The sequence below is a fragment of the Leptonychotes weddellii genome, chromosome 15, assembly GCF_054177405.1.
Source record: "Leptonychotes weddellii isolate Sample4059 chromosome 15, ASM5417740v2, whole genome shotgun sequence".
NCBI lineage: Eukaryota > Metazoa > Chordata > Mammalia > Carnivora > Phocidae > Leptonychotes > Leptonychotes weddellii.
Genome location: NC_138383.1, coordinates 21,558,075 through 21,577,989, shown reverse-complemented (window position 1 = coordinate 21,577,989; position 19,915 = coordinate 21,558,075). Strand labels below are relative to the sequence as shown.

The 19,915-nt window shown below is 41.4% G+C and overlaps 1 protein-coding gene and 1 long non-coding RNA gene across 2 annotated transcripts in view; both read right to left on the bottom strand.

Moving 5' to 3' along the window:
- Positions 1-19,915, bottom strand: part of CALCOCO2 (calcium binding and coiled-coil domain 2) — a 286,509-nt gene that overhangs the window by 111,852 nt on the left and 154,742 nt on the right. The gene's annotated exons all lie outside the window — the stretch shown is intronic.
- Positions 1-19,915, bottom strand: part of LOC145717355 (uncharacterized) — a 41,577-nt gene that overhangs the window by 15,786 nt on the left and 5,876 nt on the right. The window lies entirely within an intron of this gene.

Sequence of the window (19,915 nt, the reverse complement as noted above, 5' to 3'; positions counted from 1 at the left end):
GTCCCGGGATCGAGTCCCGCATCGGGCTCCCTGCTCGGCGGGGAGTCTGCTTCTCCCCTCTGACCCTCCCCCCTCTCATGTGCTTGCTCTCTCTCATTCTCTCTCTCTCAAATAAATAAATAAAATCTTAAAAAAAAAAAAAAAGAATGCCCTTGATAGGGGTGCCTGGGTGGCTCAGTCAGTTGGGGCGTCTGCCTTCAGCTCAGGTCATGATCCCGGGGTCCTGGGATCGAGCCCCGCAACGGGGAGCCTGCTTCTCCCTCTCCCTCTCCTGCTCCCTCTGCCACATCCCCTGCTTGTGCTCTCTCTCTGTGTCAAATAAATAAAATCTTAAAAAAAAAAAAAAGAAGAAGAAGAATGTCCTTGATGATGGGTGAAACAGGTGAAGGGGAATGAAGAGCCCACTCATCGTGATGAGCACTGAGTCATGTACAGAATTGCTGAGTCACTATATTGTACACCCGAAACTAATAGAACACTGTAGGTTAATTATACTGGAATTAAAACATAAATAAATAAATAAATAGGAAAAAAGTCTTTTATGAAGCAATAAAAATTCTGTTTTATTAAAACTCAATCCTTGAGTGCACAAAATGAAAAGCAGTCATAAAGTACTTCTGCACACCAAAGGACAGTAGTTGTCCCGAGGAAAAACACTTGTTTGAATTGTGAGCTACACTCTCCCCCCCTTTTTTTTTTAAAGATTCTATTTATTTATTTCAGAGAGAGAGAGAGAGCAAGCGAGAGAGCACAAGCTGGGGGAGCGGCAGGCAGAGGGAGAGGGAGAAGAAGCCTCCTGACTGAGCAGTGTGGGGCTCAATCCCAAGACCTCGAGATCATGACCTGCGCTAAGGCAGATGTTTAATTAACTGAGCCACCCAGGTGCCCTGTCACGTCCCCCCTCCTTTTTTTTTTGGTAACATCCTTCTTCCTTGAAAGAGTGACTGACAAAAAAACCCAAAAAACAAAAACTATGGTAATTCACACTTGGGTATTGGCAGACATTTTTTGGAAAACAAAGGGAGTTTTCCCTTCCAAGGAAAACAAAGGGAGTTTTCCCTTCCAAGGAAAACAACTGGCAGTGTTCATTGCCAGTTTTGAAATTCAAGTTTTAAAACAAATCTTGGAATTTTGGAAAACTTACATTTACCACCGAGAGCGTGACAGCTTCCCGAAACCTAAAGACTGCTCTGATGAGCTTGGCATTGATATTCAGGAGTGTGACATTGTGATATTGAGTCATGAAATGAGTCAACATTTGGAAGAGCAGCATAACTCAGGGAAACAAATATTTTCCCAATGACCAATGCACAATGTTCCAAAACCATGCATGGATAAAAGGTCTATTCACAGTACAGTATAGACCAGTGGATTTTAATGTAAGAGAATGAAAAAGCTCATTGATGTGATTTCAGATTCCACCTTGCAACTGACATTTAGGAAACTACCACTTGTCCAGTTTTGGTGTGTATCTAAGAAAAATATCCCCGATTATTTGGAAAGGCTTTGAAACACTCCTCGATTTTCCAACTGCAGTATGTGTATGAAGTCAGATTTTTTTCCATATATTTCAGCCAAAACAACATACCACAACAGATTGAATGCATAAACAGATATGAGAGTCTGCCTGTCTTCTATTAAGCCAGACATTAAAGAGATTTCCAAAAATGCCATTCTCTTCACGATTTTTTTAATTTGGAAAATACAGTTATTTTTCATAAACTGTTACTTATGGGGTTTTTTTGTGTTTTTTTTTTAAGATTTTATTTATTTATTTGACAGAGAGAGACACAGCAAGCGACGGAACACAAGCAGGGGGAGCGGGAGAGGGAGAAGCAGGCTTCCCACAGAGCAGGGAGCCCGATGCGGGGCTCGATCCCAGGCCCCTCGGATCATGACCTGCGCTGAAGGCAGACGCTTAATGACTGAGCCACCCAGGCGCCCCAGACTGTTACTTATGTTAAAAAGTATGTGTTTTATTAATGCTATTTTAAATGAATTAAAAATAAATATTTTTAAAATTTCTCAGTTTTGATTTCTAACCTGGTGAATACCAATGGCTATCTAACATAAACACATTAAGTAAAAACAAAAACAAAACACACAAACAAAAGCTCTTTGGGGCCCTCAAGAATTGTTAAGAACATAGGGGATTTTAGACAAAAACGTTTGAGAAGCATTGAGCTAAAATGAGAGTATCAATTTCTCTCTCTTTTTTCTTAGACATATAATTAACATACCATAAAACTCACCATTTTAAAGTGTACAATTCAGGGGTGCCTGGGTGGCTCTGTCAGTTAAGCATCAGAGTCTTGGTTTCTGCTCAGGTCATGATATCCTTGTTGTGAGATCGAGCCCTGCGTCAGGCTCCGTGCTCAGCGTGGAGTCTGCTTCAGTTTCTCTCTCTCTCCCACCGTCTCCCCACTCGCATGCGTGCCTGCTCTCTTTCTCTCTCTCACTCAAATAAATGAATACATAAAATCTTTTTTAGAAAGTGTACGAGTCAGTGGTTTTTAGTATATTCACAAGGTTGTGCAACCATCACCCCTAATTCCAAAACATCATCCCCAAAAGGAATCCTGTACATATATCAGTCACTCCTCATTGCCCCCCTCTCCTGAGCCCCCAGAAAACACAGATCTCAGTGTATTTGCTTATCTGGTCATTTAATATAAACAGAATCCCACAATATGTGACTTTGTGGCTAGCTTCTTTCACTTAGCATTCTTTCACTTATTTCAAGGTTCATCCATGTGGCGGCTGGATCTGCATTCCGTTCCTTTTCATGGTAGAATAATATTTCATTGCAGAGACGTACCACATCCTGTTTATGCACACATCATTTGGATTGTTCCCACTTCCTGGCTATTATATGTTGCTATGAACGTTCATGTAGACATTTTTATAGAAATACATGTTTTCAATTCTCTTGGGCATGTACCTAGAAGTGGAATTGCTGGGTCTTTTTTTTTTTCTTTTAAGATTTTATTTATTTATTTGACAGAGAGAGAATGAGAGAGAGAGCACATGAGAGTGGGGAGGGTCAGAGGGAGAAGCAGACTCCCTGCCGAGCAGGGAGCCTGATGCGGGACTCGATCCAGGGACTCCAGGATCATGACCTGAGCCGAAGGCAGTCGCTTAACCAACTGAGCCACCCAGGTGCCCCGAATTGCTGGGTCTTATAGTGACTCTATGTTTAACTTTTTGAGGACCTGTCAAACTGGTTTCCACAATGGCTGCACCATTTTACATTCCCACAAGCAATATGTGAAGGGTTTCAATTTCTCTACATCCTTGCTGACACTTGTTACTGTCTTCTTTATTATAGCCAGTGAAGTGGTGTCTCACTGTGGGTTTAATTTGCATTTCCCTCATGACTAATGATGTTGAATATCTTTTCACATGCTTGTTAATCATTTGTATACCTTCCATGGAGAAATGCCTCTTCCAGTCATTTGCCCAATTTTAAGTTAGGTTGCTTGTCTTTTTATTGTTGAGTTTTAAGAGCTCTTTATATGTTCTAGATAGAAGACCATTATCAGGGTATGATTTGCAAATGTTTTCTTCCATTCTTTGGCTTGTTATTTATTTATTTATTTGGTTATTTATTTATTTGAGAGAGAAAGAGAGCAGAGCGAGTGGGAGAGAACACCAGTGGGGGTGGGGCAGAGGGAGAGGGACAAACAGGCTCCCTGCTTCTCCCGGCAGGGAGCCTGATGTGAGGCTGGATCCCAACACACCGGGATCATGACCTGAGCCGAAGGCAGACACTTAACTGACTGAGCCACCCAGGCGCCCCTGTGGTTTGTCTTTCAACTTTGTTGGTAGTGCCTTGACCCACAAAAGTTTTAATTACAATGAAGTCCAATTTATCTATTTTTTCTTCTTGTGCTGTGCACATCTAAGAAAATATTGTCTAATAAAAAAAAAGATTTACACCTATGTTTTCTTCCAAGAGTTATAGTTTTAGCTTTTACGTTTATGTCTTTGACCCATTTTGACTGAATTTTTGTAGATGATGGTAGGTAGGGAGGGAGTCCAAATTCATTCTTTTGCATGTGGATATCCAGTTGTCCCAAAACTTCCCTCACTGAATGTTCTTGACGATAAATATATTGGTCTCTTCCTGGACTCTCAGTTCTATTCCATTGACTTATATGTCTGTCCTCACGCCAGTACCACCCTGCCTGGATTACTGTAGCTTTTGAAATTGGGAAGTGTGGGTCCTCAAACTTTGTTCTTTTTCAAGATTGATTTGGTTGGAAAATATTAGCTTTAATATTAACTTTTTTCATCCTAGGTGGTATATATATGGCAGTTTGCTATGTTATTCTCTTTTCTTTTTTTTTTTTTAAGATTTTATTTATTTATTTGAGAGAGAGAGAGAATGAGATAGAGAGAGCATGAGAGGGGGGAGGGTCAGAGGGAGAAGCAGACTCCCTGCCGAGCAGGGAGCCCGATGCGGGACTCGATCCCGGGACTCCAGGATCATGACCTGAGCCGAAGGCAGTCGCTCAACCAACTGAGCCACCCAGGCGCCCTATTCTCTTTTCTTTTTAAAAAGATTTTATTTTGGGGGGGCGCCTGGGTGGCTCAGTCATTAAGCGTCTGCCTTCAGCTCAGATCATGATCCCAGGGTCCTGGGATCGAGCCCCACATCGGGCTCCCTGCTCAGCAAGAAGCCTGCTTCTCCCTCTCCCGTTTCCCCTGCTTTTGTTCCTTCTCTCACTATATCTCTCTCTGCCAAATAAATAAATAAAATATTTTTTAAAAAAGATTTTATTTTATTTTATTTTTTTAATGTTTTTATTTATTTATTTATTCATGAGAGTCAGAGAGAGAGAGAGGCAGAGGCAGAGGGAGAAGCAGGCTCCCCGCCCAGCAGGGACCCCGATGCGGGACTCGATCCCAGGGCCCTGGGATCATGACCTGAGGCGAAGGCAGATGCTCAACCATCTGAGCCACCCAGGTGCCCCAAAAAAGATTTTATTTTTAAGTAATGTCTATACCCAACATGGGGCTTGAACTCACAACCTCAAGGTCGAGAGTTGCATGCTCTACCGACTGAGCCAGCCACACAGCCCCTCTCTTTGCTTTTCTGTCTGAAGGGTTTTTTTTTTAGATTTAATTAATTAATTTATTTATTTGACAGAGAGAGAGCAGGGAGGAGGAGCAAAGGGAGGGAGCTCCCACTGAGCAGGGAGCCCCATGCGGGGCTCGATCCCAGGACCCTGGGATCACGACCTGAGCCGAAGGCAGATGCTCAACTGACTGAGCCACCCAGGTGCCCCCCCGCCATTATTCTTTTCAGTGAAAAATTTTTTTGTTATGCCTCTCTTTCTTTTTATTATTGAGGTACAGTTGACACACAATGTTATATTAGTTTCAGGTGTACAACATAGTGATTCTACAGTTCTATACATTACTCAGCACTCACCACAATAAGTGTAGTCACCATCTGTCAGCATACAATGCTATTACAATATTGACTATTTTCCTTATGCTGTACTTCTTTAAAATTTAATTTTATTTAAATTCCATTAATTAACATAGTGTATTATTAGTTTCAGAGGTAGAGTTCAGTGATTCATCAGTTGTATATAACACCCAGTGCTCATTACATCATCTACCCTCCTTAAGGCCCGTCACCCAGTGACCCCATCCCCCCACCCCCTCCCCTCTAGCCCTCCTCAGTTTGTTTCCTATGGTTAAGAGTCTCCTATGGTTTGTCTCTCTCTCTCTGATTTCGTCTTGTTTTATTTTTCCCTCCCTTCCCTATGCTCCTATGTTTTGTTTCTTAAATTCCACATATAAGGGAAATCATGTGATAATTGTCTTTCTCTGATTGGCTTATTTCGCTTAGCATAATACCCTCTAGTTCCATCCACATTGTTGCAAATGGCAAGATTTCATTTTTTGATGGCTGAGTAATATTCCATTGTAGATATATACCACAACTTCTTTATCCATTCATCTGTTGATGGACATCTAGGATCTTTCCACATTTTGGTTATTGTGGACATTGCTGCTATAAACATTGGAGTGCAGGTGCCCCTTCAGATCCCTACATTTGTATCTTTGGGGTAAATACCTTGTAGTGCAATTGCTGGGTTGTAGGGTAGCTCTATTTTTAACTTTTTGCATAACCTCCATACTGTGTTCTAGAGTGGTTGCACCAACTTGCATTCCCACCAACAGTGTAGGAGGGTTCCCCTTTCTCCACATCCCCGCCAACATCTGTCATTTCCTGACTTGTTAATTTTAGCCATTCTGACTGGTGTGAGGTGGTATCTCATTGAGGTTTCGATTTGGATTTCCCTGATGCCAAGCGATGTTGAGCACTTTTTCATGTGTCTGTTGGCCATTTGGATGTCTTCTTTCGAAAAATGTCCTTCATGTCTTCTGCCCGTTTCTTGATTGGATTCTTTGTCCTTTGGTGTTGAGTTTCCTCAGTTCTTATAGATTTTGGATACTAGCCCTTTATCTGATATATCTTTTGCAAATATCTTCTCCCATTCTGTTAGTTGTCTTTTGGTTTTGTTGACTGTTTCCTTTGCTGTGCGAAGCTTTTTATCTTGATGAAGTCCCAATAGTTCATTGTTGCCTTTGTTTCCCTTGCCTTTGGAGATGTGTCTAGCAAGAAGTTGCTGCGGCTGAGGTCGAAGAAGTTGCTGCCTGTGTTCTCCTCTAGGATTTTGATGGATTCCTGTCTCACATTTAGGTCTTTCATCCATCTTGAGTTTATTTTTGTGTATGGTGTTAAGAAAAGTGCAATTTTTAAGAGGCAGCTTTTGAAGCTAGGTTATCAGGGTTCTCCTACTGGCCCTGCCACTCCCTAATGGTGCGCTGTTGGGCCAGTTCTGAAACTTTCCCATATCCTAATCTGTAGAATGTAGATAATGACCTTGACCTCGTAGGGTTGTTGTGAGGATTAAATGAGATAAAGCCATAATTAAATGATGTAATAGAGATAATAGGAGATGCTTGAACCCAGTAGCACTAGATTATTATTTGCCTTCTTACAATTCTGCAGAGGGATCAACTTGGCAAAAAATGTGGAAATCATTCCACACGAAGAACATGAAGGAAAAGAAGCACGAAGTTGTTTTGAAATATCCGAAAGCCAGATGCAGAAGAACAAATCTTTTCTTTGTACTCTAGAGAGGACCAGGACCACTGAATTTAAGAAAGCCATTCTGGTCAACCCTCCGCAGCCCCCAGCGAGGTCCCACAATGCTTAGTTGTCATATATACCAGTACTTGCCAATTTGTAATTATAATTATTTAGGTTTCAGATTCTCCCATTGGATGGTCCCATTCCACAAATATTTACAAAGTGATTCCTGTTCGTCAGACACTATGTGTTAGGCCCCGGGGCTCATGGATGAGTAAGATGCTGCCACCGTACTCCAGAAGGTCCCAGCCCAAGAGAAAGCCACTTGGTGAATTTGAGGAAACCAGATTTCTGCTCCATACAGCCGCTTTTCGTCCCCTCCTAGTTCCCACAAAGTCCTTAGTTTGGGACCCAATGCAGCAGCTACTTCTCTAAAGTAAATCACCAGACAGGAATGGAAAGTCTCAGGGCCAGCAGTTGCGGGCAGGTCCCTGAGTCTGGAAACATGCGACTTTCTGGGCGTGGTGCACCCTCTAGTGTCCATCCCGGGTAAGGCAGGTCCAATGCTAAACTTTCCAAAGATCCCTATTTACTGCCAAAGGTTGCTTCCCTTAGTTTAGAGCTGTTTATAGCTAAGCGGCTCTCAGGTCTCCGCTTGCAAGACAAAACCACTGACAGTTTACGAAATAATGAATAACGTAGTTGCCAACATTTTTTGAGCACTTACTATGTCCCAGGCCCTGTGTTAATTGCTTACCAGGCTACCCACAGGGAGGATTCTATTATCATCATTATTATTATTAATCATTTCCAGTATACAGATGAAGAAACCAAGGCAAGTGACACAGCAAGCTAGCAGCAGAACCAGAATCCAGTCCAAGTGGTCTGACTTCATAACCATGCTCTTAATTGTTTTTGGTTTACTGTCAAAGAAAAGCCATAACCATCAGCAATCCCAAGATAATTCTGGTTACATTTCTTTCTCCCGGCTGCTTGGGAGAATTATAATTGATGGAAACCAAGAAGATTTATATTGAAATATCAAATATGGAATGAGAATGAGCCTTTCTTCGGTTCATACTGAAAGGGACAGAAAGTTGTGTTTTTTTTTTTTAAGATTTTATTTATTTATTTGACAGAGAGAGGCACAGCGAGAGAGGGAACACAAGCAGGGGGAGTGGGAGAGGGAGAAGCAGGCTTCCCACTGAGCAGAGAGCCCGATGTGGGGCTCGATCCCAGGACCCTGGGATCATGACCTGAGCTGAAGGCAGACGCTTAACGACTAAACCACCCAGGCGCCGCGAAATAAATAATTCTAGCATTTTTGAACTGTGGGCTGTGACTCATGGATGGGTTGTGTAATCAGCTTAGTGGATTGTGACCAGAACTTTAAAAACAAAAATACAGTAGCCTGGGACAATGCTAGAGTACATAATAACCCAGTACTTACTCTCAGTCTCTCAATTTCTCTCTCTCTCTCTGCATATGTGTATATAGATAATATATATGAATATATATATGGGACTGACCCAAACCATACGAAAACCACTGACATAACTCTCTTATTACCTGCCCAGGACTATGGTCAGGCCAGTTTCCTTTGAGTGCCCCATGCTGCCAAAACTATTTTCTTGGGTCTAAATTAAATTCTTCATGCCACAGCCATCCCTCTCCTTTTTGTGGGGGGAATGGAGAATTTAGATCTCTTCTTTTTTGGGTGACAGGACCTGTGGTGAAAACAGTAAGTTTATTTTTTTATTTTTTTTTTAAAGATTTTATTTATTTATTCATGAGAGACAGAGAGAGAGAGAGAGGCAGAGGGAGAAGCAGGCTCCCAAGGAGCAGGGAGCCCGATGCGGGACTCGATCCCAGGACGCTGGGATCATGACCTGAGCCGAAGGCAGACGCTTAACCATCTGAGCCACCCAGGCGCCCAACAGTAAGTTTATTTTTAAAATCTCACTTGCTTATTCAATTCTTTTTTTCTCTAAACTTCAGAGGTTGGAGTTAGCCTTCTTCTCTATGATGGTACGTTGAAAGATGATAGGCATTAATTAGTCCCAATAGGTATTTGAGTTTCAGGGAAATGAAGCAATCCGTCCCGTTACACACAACTAATAAGAGGGAGACCTGGAGGGTGCCTGGGTGGCTCAGTTGTTAAGCGTCTGCCTTTGGCTCGGATCATGATCCCAGGGTCCTGGGATCGAACCCCGCATCGGGCTCCCTGCTCAGTGGGAAGCCTGCTTCTCCCTCTCCCACTCCCCCTGCTTGTGTTCCTTCTCTCGCTGTGTCTCTCTGTCAAATAAATAAATAAAATCTTAAAAATAAATAAATAAATAAATAAATAAATAAATAAAAGAGGAAAACCTGGGGTTTGAACACAGGACAATCTGCCTCCAGGACAGCAGCTTTTAACCAAGATGTTCAGGTTCCAGAATGTTGGAGGTTTCATGACAATTAACTGGCTGGTGGGTTCTTGGTGTTTGTGCCCTGTTCTGTTACACTGAGGGTATGTGAGTTACAGTGTGAGACACTGGGCAGGGTCTCCAAACAGCTATGAGATGCTTTCTATTATTTTCCTCACATAACAGATGAAGAGACTGAGGTTTAGGTTGGCTCACAGAGAGTAAATAGCAGAGATGCAAAGCGGGTAAGAAAAATGATAATTACTTTATCGAAGGCTTATTCCATGACAGGCACTATGTTAAACTATTTCCATATATTTTCACATGTAAGTGTCTTAAAGAACTATTAGCTGGGGCGCCTGGGTGGCTCAGTTGGTTAAGCAACTGCCTTCAGCTCAGGTCATGATCCTGGAGTCCTGGGATCGAGTCCCACATCGGGCTCCCGGGCTCTCAGTGGGGAGTCTGCTTCTCCCTCTGACACTCTCCCCTATCATGCTTTCTCTCTCTCTCAAATAAATAACTAAAATCTTTAAAAAAAAAAAAAAGAACTACTAGCTGAGTTTCAAGTTAAGGAAACTGGCACTCAGAGCAGTTGGTTAGGTGCCCAAGGTTACACAGTGAGTGTAGAATCATATCACACGTTGGTCTGCCTGTCTCCAAAGACCTTGTTCTTCACCACTCTAAGGCTTAACCAGAGAATGTCTGACCTCTTCCTGGGTTACAAGGCAGAGTGAATTTAAAAACAGAAAAAAAAATTTATAGCCAAAAAAGAATCAGGATGGTATGGTGGTTAGTATTCAATAAGTGTTGGGCACCTGGGTGGCTCAGTCGGTTAAGCATCCGACTCTTGATTTTGGCTCAGGTCATGATCTCAGGGTCGTGAGATGGAGCCCTGCATGGGGCCCCGAGCTCAGTGGGGAGTCTGCTTGAGATTCTTTCCCTCTGCCCCTCCTCCCCAACTTGCATGCACACGCACACACACTTTTTCTCTCTCTCAAATAAATAACACTTTAAAAAAAATAAATGTTGGTGATTATTTGTTCCAGTTATCTATTGCTGCAAAAAATTGTCTACAAGCTTGGCAGGACCATCAATGCCTCTTTGCTAAAATAAAAATATCTACAGGACAGAGCCAGACCTGGCCTTATAGCATATTCTACCTGAAGGAAGGGGAGCCTCTCCTGGCCTCAGTTCCTGACCAAAGGCCACAGTGGGAGAAGATCATCCCTGCCCCAGACGCCCTGGCTACTTGAGAAGTCCCTTAGGATCAACTGCATAAGCAGCAAAGGGAGTTCATATATTTTAAGGATGATAACACCATCATCACACGTGAAGAGGCTTGCCTTCTATCTGTGCCTTCCATCCCTTAACAGACATCCTGATTAAGGGCAGGACCCCACGGGCCACACAATTTGTCAAATGTTGGCTGTCGTCTTAGCAATAAAGGCTGCCTTGGACAACAGTTGGCCCCATCTGTCCATTTTTCCAGACTTTTAGGCCATTGCCAATGATCTAGCCACCTGGTCTGACCAGTGGCAATAACAATGACAACTCTTTATCCATGGTCACTCCCTTTGGGGTAAAGAACTCTAGGCATGTTCTTGCTTTACAGATACCCAAAAATTCAAATCAAGGTCAGACATGTCTCTGCATGTACTAAAGCCACGATACGAGGCCTTGCCCAGACACCTTTTATCCTCTTCAGAGTTGCAGACATTATTGAGAATGACTAAGGCATTCATTTCACTTCTGAAAATACATAACCCTGGGCTCTTTTTTTCAAAGATTTTATTTATTTATTTGACAGAGAGAGAGAGAGAAAGCACAAGTAGGCAGAGAGGCAGGCAGAGGGAGAGGGAGAAGCAGGCTCTCCACTGAGCAGGGAGCCCGACGTGGGGCTCGAACCCAGGACTCTGGGATCATGACCTGAGCCGAAGGCAGACGCTTACGACTGAGCCACCCAGGTGCCCCAACCCTGGGCTCTTAAAGAAGGCATTCAACAGAACTTTCAACTATGAGGTGGTAGGCCTCCTAGAGCGCCATGACGGCTTACTTAAACAAGTTCAAATTTAATTAAGTGAAACAACACATTTTAGTTATTAGTCAAACATCAGGGGTGAATTGTAATAGAGTCCAGGTTTGTTAATGGACTTGATTATTTTTCCATGTGGTTATTAGCTCATAATCTGGGCAATAAGATAATTCTCAGTAAGTTTAAAAGATTGAAATTATACAAAGTATGTTCTCTGACCAAGACAGAATTAAACCAAAATCAGTAACAACAGATCTGACAAGTCATCAAAATTTCCAGAAATTAGGGGTAACTGGGTGACTCAGTTGGTTAAGCCTCTGACTCTTGGTTTCGGCTCAGGTCATGATCTCATGGGTCATAGGATCAAGCTCCGAGACCGACTCTGCACTCAGCGCACTCAGTATGGAGTCTGCTGGAGATTATCTCCCTCTCCCTCTGCTCCTCCCCCTGCTCACTCATGCTGTCTCTAAAATAAATAAATAAAATTTTTATTTAAAAAAATTTTGGAAATTAAACAAAACACTTCTAAATAAGCCACAGATCATATTAGAAATCACAAAGGAAATCAGAAATTATTTTGAGTTGAATGAAATTGAATAATACAGTGTATCACAATGTGTGGATATAGCTAAGACAAGGCTTCAAAGGAAATTATAGCATTCATTACTTACACCAGAAAAGAAAGAAAGGTCTAACAACCATGCTCTAAGCTTGCACCTTAAAATTAGAAAAAATAAAAGAGCAAAATAAACCCAAGGAAAGCAGAAGAAAGGAAATAATAAAGAGTAGAAATCAATGAAATAGAAAATTTATAAACCATAGAGGAAAATCAATGAAAATAAACACTTTTTTAATTCTTTTTTATTTTTTATTTTTTTTAAAGATTTTATTTATTTATTTGAGAGAGAGAGAGAGAGTGAGCACGAGAAGGGGGAGCGGGAGAGGGAGAAGCAGACTCCCCGCCGAGCAGGGAGCCTGATGCAGGACTCGATCCCGGGACTCCAGGATCATGACCTGAGCCGAAGGCAGTCGCCCAACCAACTGAGCCACCCAGGCGCCCAATAAACACTTTTTTTAAAGATCAATAAAACTGGGGCACATGGGTGGCTCAGTTAGTAAAGCATCTGCCTTCGACTCAGGTTATGATCCCAGGGTTCTAAAATCGAGCCCCACGTCGGGCTCCCAGCTCAGTGGGGAGTCTGCTTCTCCCTCTCCCTCTGCTGCTCCCCCACTTCTGCTCTCTCTCTGTTAAATAAATACATAAAATCTTGAAAAAAAAATATCAATAAAACTAAACCACCTCCAAGCAGACTGATCAGGAAAAAAAACTGAGAAGACACACATTACCATGATCAGGAATGAAGAAGGGAACATGGGTACAGAGCCCGTCCACATTAAAAAAAAAATACTAAGGGAATATGAGGAACAACTTTACGCCAATAAGCAACATAAAGTACATGAACAAATTCCTTGAATGACACCTACTACCAGAGCTCACTCAAGAAGAAATATATATGGGGCGCCTGGGTGGCTCAGTCAGTTAAGCGACTGCCTTCGGCTCAGGTCATGATCCCAGGGTCCTGGGATCGAGCCCCGCATCGGGCTTCCTGCTCAGTGGGGAGCTTGCTTCTCCCTCCCCCACTCCCCCTGCTTGTGTTCCCTCTCTCGCTGTGTCTCTCTCTGTCAAATAAATAAATAAAATCTTAAAAAAAAAAAGAAGAAATATATATGTGTCAACTATACTCAAATAAAAAAACTTTTAAAAATAATAAATATATAACCTGAATAGTTTTATGACTACAGAGAAATTGAATGTGTGGTCAAAAATCTTCCCACAAAGAAAACTGCAGGCTTAGGTGTCCTCCATGGTGGATTCTACCACACTTTTAGGGAAGAATACCAATTCTACACAAACTTTCCCAGGAAATAGAAGAGGAGCACTTCCCAATTTATTTTGTGAGGTGAGGATTGCCATAATACCAAAATGAGGAAAAAGATATGACAAAACCATACAAAACCAAAAAGGTACAAATCAATAATCCTTGTGAACATAGATACGAAAGTCCTTAAAATTTAAGCAAACCAAACGCTGCAATAAATAACAAACCTAATGCATCAAGTGGGGTTCATTCTGGGAATGCAAGATTGGCTGGACCCATGAAACACAAATCAGTGCAATTCAATTCACTACATCAAAAAAACTAAAATAGATAGAGGCATAAAAATCATTCGATGGGGCACCTGGGTGACTCGGTCGGTTAAGCGTCTGCCTTCAGCTCAGGTCATGATTCCAAGGACCTGAAATCAAGCCCCACATGGGGCTCTCTGCTCAGCAGGGAGTCTGATTCTCCCTCTCCCTCTGTCTCTCCCCTAGCTTGTGCCCTCTCTCGTTCACTCTCTCTCAAATAAATAAATAAAATCTTTAAAAAAACCCACAAAAAACCATTTGATACAATTCTCCATCCACTCATGACAAAAACTTCCAGCAAACTAGGAATAGAAGGGAACTTCCTCAACTTGATAAAGAGCAACTAAGAAAACCTTCCATCTAGCCTTACGTTTTACCTAATAGTGAAAGACTGAATGCTTTCCCCATAAGGTCAGGATAGAACAGGGTTATTTGCTCTCACCATTAACTTTGTATGAGAGATCCTATGCAGTGAAATAGGCATGAGAAATGAATAAGAAGCATACAGATTGGAAAGAAATAAGACTGTCTTTATCCACAGATGAAATGATCATCTATGTTGAAAATCCTAAAGAATATTAAAAAAAAAAAAAAGCTTCTAGAACTAATAAGAGATATGAACAAGGTCACAGGATACAAGTGAAATACACACCAACCAGATGACTCAGCAATTCCATTCCTAGATATTTTTCCCAAGAGAAATGAAGACATCTGTCCACCTGAAGATTTGTAGTGAATGTTTATGGCAGCTTTATTCATAATAGCCCCAAACTGGAAACAACCCCAATGTCCAGCAATGGGTAAATCAATCAATAAATTGTGGTGTATCCATAAAAAGGAATAAATACACTCCATGATAAAAGGAAACCAATTACAGAAACACAAAATATAGTTAAATTTCAAAAATATTATGCAAAGTAAGAGAAGCCAGACAAAATACTACATTCTCAAGGATTCCATCTACAGGAAATTATAGAAAAATCAAGACAGTGGTGACAACAGGTTCACAGACCAGTGGTAGCTTGGGGATGGGTGGGGAGCAGATTGACCACAAAAGGGCACCAGGACACTTTGTGTGATGATAGAAATGTTCTGTATCATGGGAGCCTGGGTGGCTCAGTCGTCAAGCGTCTGCCTTCAGCTCAGGTCATGATCCCAGGGTCCTGGGATCGAGTCCCACATGGGGCTCCCTGCTCAGCAGGAAGCCAGCTTCTCCCTCTCCCACTCCCCCTGCTTGTGTTCCCTCTCTCGCTGTCTCTCTCTCTGTGGAAAAATAAATAAAATCTTAAAAAAAAAAAAAAAAAAAGAAATGTTCTATATCATGATTTTGGTAGTAGTTACACAGATGTATACATTTGTTAAAAAGCACTGGATTATACACTTTCAAATAGTGACTTTTATTATATATAAATTATACCTCAATAAAGCTCACCCCTTCCATAAAAAAAGCCCCCAGAAAAAAAAATAAAAAGGTTCCATGAATCTAAGTCTCCTCAATCCGGAATAAATAACCTATTATAAAGACAGCTTTACAGAATGACAGAAAATTATTCTCTAATCAGCTTGAGACATGACCTCAGGATCTTTGCACTAGCTGTCCTCTGCCAGAAACACCCCTGCCTTCCATGCTTCTCCGAGATAACTCTTTATCTTGTCTTCCAGATCCTAGTCTCAGCATCACATCCTTATAGACAACTTCCTTGGGCCACTCTTTCAAATAATTTCCTCTATTATTCTCTATCATAGCACCCAGTTTCTTTTTTTTTTTTCTCAAGTACTTTATCTGAATTTGTAATTAAATGTTGGATTCTATGTTAATAAATTTATTTAACATCTATGGTTCCCCCAGAATGAACTGCCTATTTTTGTTCAACAAAACAAAAGGCATTTTCACCATGACTGACAGATAAAGGGTTAAAGATTAGGATTTACCAAAAAACTAAGAGCTCTCATTAAATGACAATGAAAAGGCCAGTGATTAAAATAAACTAAGGTTTTGGGACACCTGGCTGGCTCATTTGGTGGAGCATGTGACTCTTGATCTTGGGGTTGTGAGTTTGAGCCCCACATTGGGTATAGAGCTCACTTAAAAATAAAACCTTGAAAAATAAATAAATAAAATGAGCTAAGGTTTTAAATAGGCAATTTAGAGAAGAGCCAATAATCATAGGAAAAGATTATCAAGCCTGTTAATAAACTTGTACTCTCACACTATATATATAAATAAATCTCAGGTATAGTAAAGGCTTACATTTTTTAAATATAAGGAAAAATAACATTTAGGTATTGTGGTAGACAGAATAATCCCCCCCGCCCCCCCACTCTGCCAAAGGTGTCCTTGTCCTAATTCCTGGAACCTGTAAATACCTTACCTTACACAGCAAAAGGACTTTGTAGATAGATTAAGGACCTTGAGAAGGGGATATTACCCTGGATTATCTGGGTGGGACCGATCTAATCACATGGATCTTTAAAACTGGAGAAACTTCCCTGGCTGAATCAGAGAAATGAGACCAAAGAAGAATGAAAAGAAATTTGAAGCACAGAAGGACTTGGCAGGCCATTGGTGGCTTTGAAGGTGGAAGAAAGGGAGAGGGGGGAGAGGAAGACAGAGAATCTCCAGCAGACTCCGCACGAAGGCACTGAGCGTGGAGTCCCATATGGGGCTCGATCTCACGACCCTGAGATCATGACCTGAACTGAATCCAAGAGTCGGCTGCTTAACTGACAGAGCCACCCAGGCCCTCCAAGGTGGAAAGTTTTTAAAAAGAAAAGATGCAAAGAGCACATCCAAATTGTCAAGAGATATATGAAAAGATGGACAACCTCTGCCATATCTCAGGTAAAGGCAAATAAAATAAAAGAGATAACTATTCTCTATCATATTGGCACATACGATGAAGGATAAAAACACTATTGCAAGAAATTTGAGTTGCTGAAGTCTTTTAAGAAAGTTATCTGGCAACAGCTATGGACATGTGTATACCCTGTGACCAGCTTCCTAACTCCTAAAAACAAACGGGCTATAAGGTAATATATATATTACCATATATATATATTATATATATTATTTATAATATTTCTGTCTCTTTAAAAACAGACAAGCAAACAAACAAAAGGTCTCTGTATATGTGTGTGTTTATGTTTGCAACAGCAAGAGACAACGGTATGGAAAAATACACCAGGCTGCTAATACTGGTTACCTCTGAGGAGTAAAATGATGAGCTTTATTTTCCTTTATCTTTTATAGTTTTGTTTTATTTTTATTTGTTACAGCATTAATTTATATTAATATAAATCCCCAAATGTACATAATTTGGGGGGAAAAACAAGTGAGGGATATTTTAAAACACACATAAATTTTAAAAAGGCACAAGGCTTAACTCATAAATTTGTGTGGAAGAGTAAATATATTTTAAATGAATGGAAGACTCCCCTCTCCAGCCCCTCATTCAGGTAAGGGCCCTCCTTGGGGTCCCTGGGCCTGTTTCCTGACACTTTGCAAAGTAGCTTCAGGCTCCCCCTCCACCTTCCCGTCTAGAATGTGTATTCTCTGACTCCAGGACCTGGATAAGTCTTTAGTTACCCCTATACTTCCCAATCCTTAGCAGTTAATGATTTCCAAAAGGAATGAATTCTTTACTGAAAGAAGACTCTCACAGAGGATATAGGAAAGGTCAATAAGGCCAATAAACATATGAAAAGATGCTCAACCTCACTAATCTTCCAAGAAATGCACATTAAAACTACAATGAGATATCACCTCACACCTATTAGAATGACTGCTATTAAAAATAAACAGAAAATAACAGGTGTTGGTGAGATGAGATGTGGAGAAATTGGATTCCTTATGCACTGTCCATAGGAATGTAAAATAGTGCAGCCACTGTGGAAAACAGTATGGAGGTTCCTAAAAAAATTAAAAACAGAGTTACCATATGAACCAGCAATCCTATTTCCGGGTATAAATCCAAAAGACTTGAAAGCAGTTGGTGCGTCTGGCTGGCTCAGTCGGTAGAGCATGTGACTCTTGATCTCGGGGTCTCGAGTTTGAGCCCCACGATGGGCATAGAGATTACTTAAAAATAAAATCTTGGGGTGCCTGGGTGGCTCAGTCGTTAAGCATCTGCCTTCGGCTCAGGTCATGATCCCAGGGTCCTGGGATCGAGCCCCGCATCGGGCTCCCTGCTCTGCGGGAGGCCTGCTTCTCCCTCTCCCACTCCCCCTGCTTGTGTTCCTGCTCTCGCTGTCTCTTTCTCTCTGTCAAGTAAATAAAATCTTAAAAAAAAAAAAAAAATCTTATGGCACCTAAGATTAAGCATCTGCCTTCAGCTCAGGTCATGATCCCAGGGTCCTGGGATCAAATCCCTTGTCAGGCTCCCCTTTCAGCAGAGTCTGTTTCTCCCTCTCCCTCTGCCCCTCTCCCCTGCTCATGCTCTCTCTCTCTTTCTCTCTCTCTCAAATAAATAAATAAAATCTCTTAAAAAATAATAAAATCTTAAGAAAGAAAAAGTACTTGAAAGCAGGATCTTGAAGAGCTATTTGCACACCCATATTCACTGCAGCGTTATTCACAATAGTCAAGAGGGAAAAGCAACCCAATGTCCATCGACAGATCAATGAATAAAGAAAACGTGGTATACACAGCAATAGAGTATTGTTCAGCCTTAAAAAATAAGGAAATCCTGTCACGTGCTACAATGAGGGCTAACCTTGAGGACATTACACTAAGTGAAATAAGGCAGTCATAACAAGACAAATATTGTATGAGTCAACTTATATGAGCAATCTAAAGTGGTCAATCTCATAGAAAGTAGATGTGGTTGCCAAGGTCTGGAAGAAAGGGGAGAGGAGAAATTGTTGCTCAGTGGGCATAGAGAGTTTCAATTTTGCAGATGAAAAAGTTCTAGAGATCTGTTGCACAGTGATGTGAATATAATTAACTGTTGAACGGTCCACCTAAAATGGTTAAGATGGGAAGCTTTATTTGTTTTTATCACATATTTTAAAAATGCACCCACCCACACACATTGGAACATCACCAGAATGATTACAATGAACAAGACAGACAGTGCCAGGTATTAGAAAGTAGTTGAGCAACTAGCTCTCTCATACATTGCTGGTAGAAGTGTAAAACAGTCAACCGTTGTAGAAAACTGTCAGTAGCTAGCATACTATTCCTATCCTATGACCAAGCATTTCCCCCCCAAGTCTCCAAGTGCAGGTGTCCACCAAAAAACAGGGACACAAATGCTCATAACAACTTTTTCATAATAGCCCCAAACTGGGAACAACCCAAATGTCCACCAAGAGAATGGATAAATATATCGGGACATATTCATACAAGGGAATATGACATTAAATGGAATATGGCGATAAGTAGAATGAACTACTGTAGCACACAGCAACACGTGTGAGTCCCACACACGTAATACTGAGCACACAAAGCCAAACACAGAAGAATACATATCATGATTTCATTATATAAAGTTTAAGGACAGACAAAACTAATCTATGGTGATAGAAGGCAGAGTAATGGTTATTTCTGGGGGTTACTGACTAAAAGGATATTGATTGGAAGGAGTTATAAGGGAGCCTTGTGGCAAGCTGGAAATATCTTGATCTACGTGGTGATAATACACATGTGTGCATATGCAAAATACATTGAGCCATACAATTAACACCAGCGCCCTTTGCTGCATGCATATTATAATCAATAAAAAGTACAAGAAAGAAAATAGAAAAATACAGTCATGGAAGCAAAATTTAATTTTACTGTTACTTCTGTATTCGTGTTTTAAGTGGCTATCAAATAAAATCATCACGTGGATGTGTTTTTGTCTCAGCAGTGCGAGTTCACCAAAACCTGCAAACCAGAGGAGGATGCAGAGGCAAAAAACATACATCACCCAGCCTGCTCAGCAGCTACAGAGGAAACTAACTGAAACCTAGAGAGGGGGTGGGGCTGAAGTTCCACGTTAAAGGGGGGGGGGGGGGGAGCCAGGCCTAGAACTCAAATCTCAGACACCCGCTCCTGGACAACCATTTGCAGGAAGGGGCTGCTTTACCAGTGGGTCCCCAGCCTCATGCGGGCCGAGGAGAAAGGTCTCAGGTCTGAGGCCAGGTAAATTCCTGGAGACCAGCCAGCTGGGCTATTTGTGGCCCTTTCACTGATT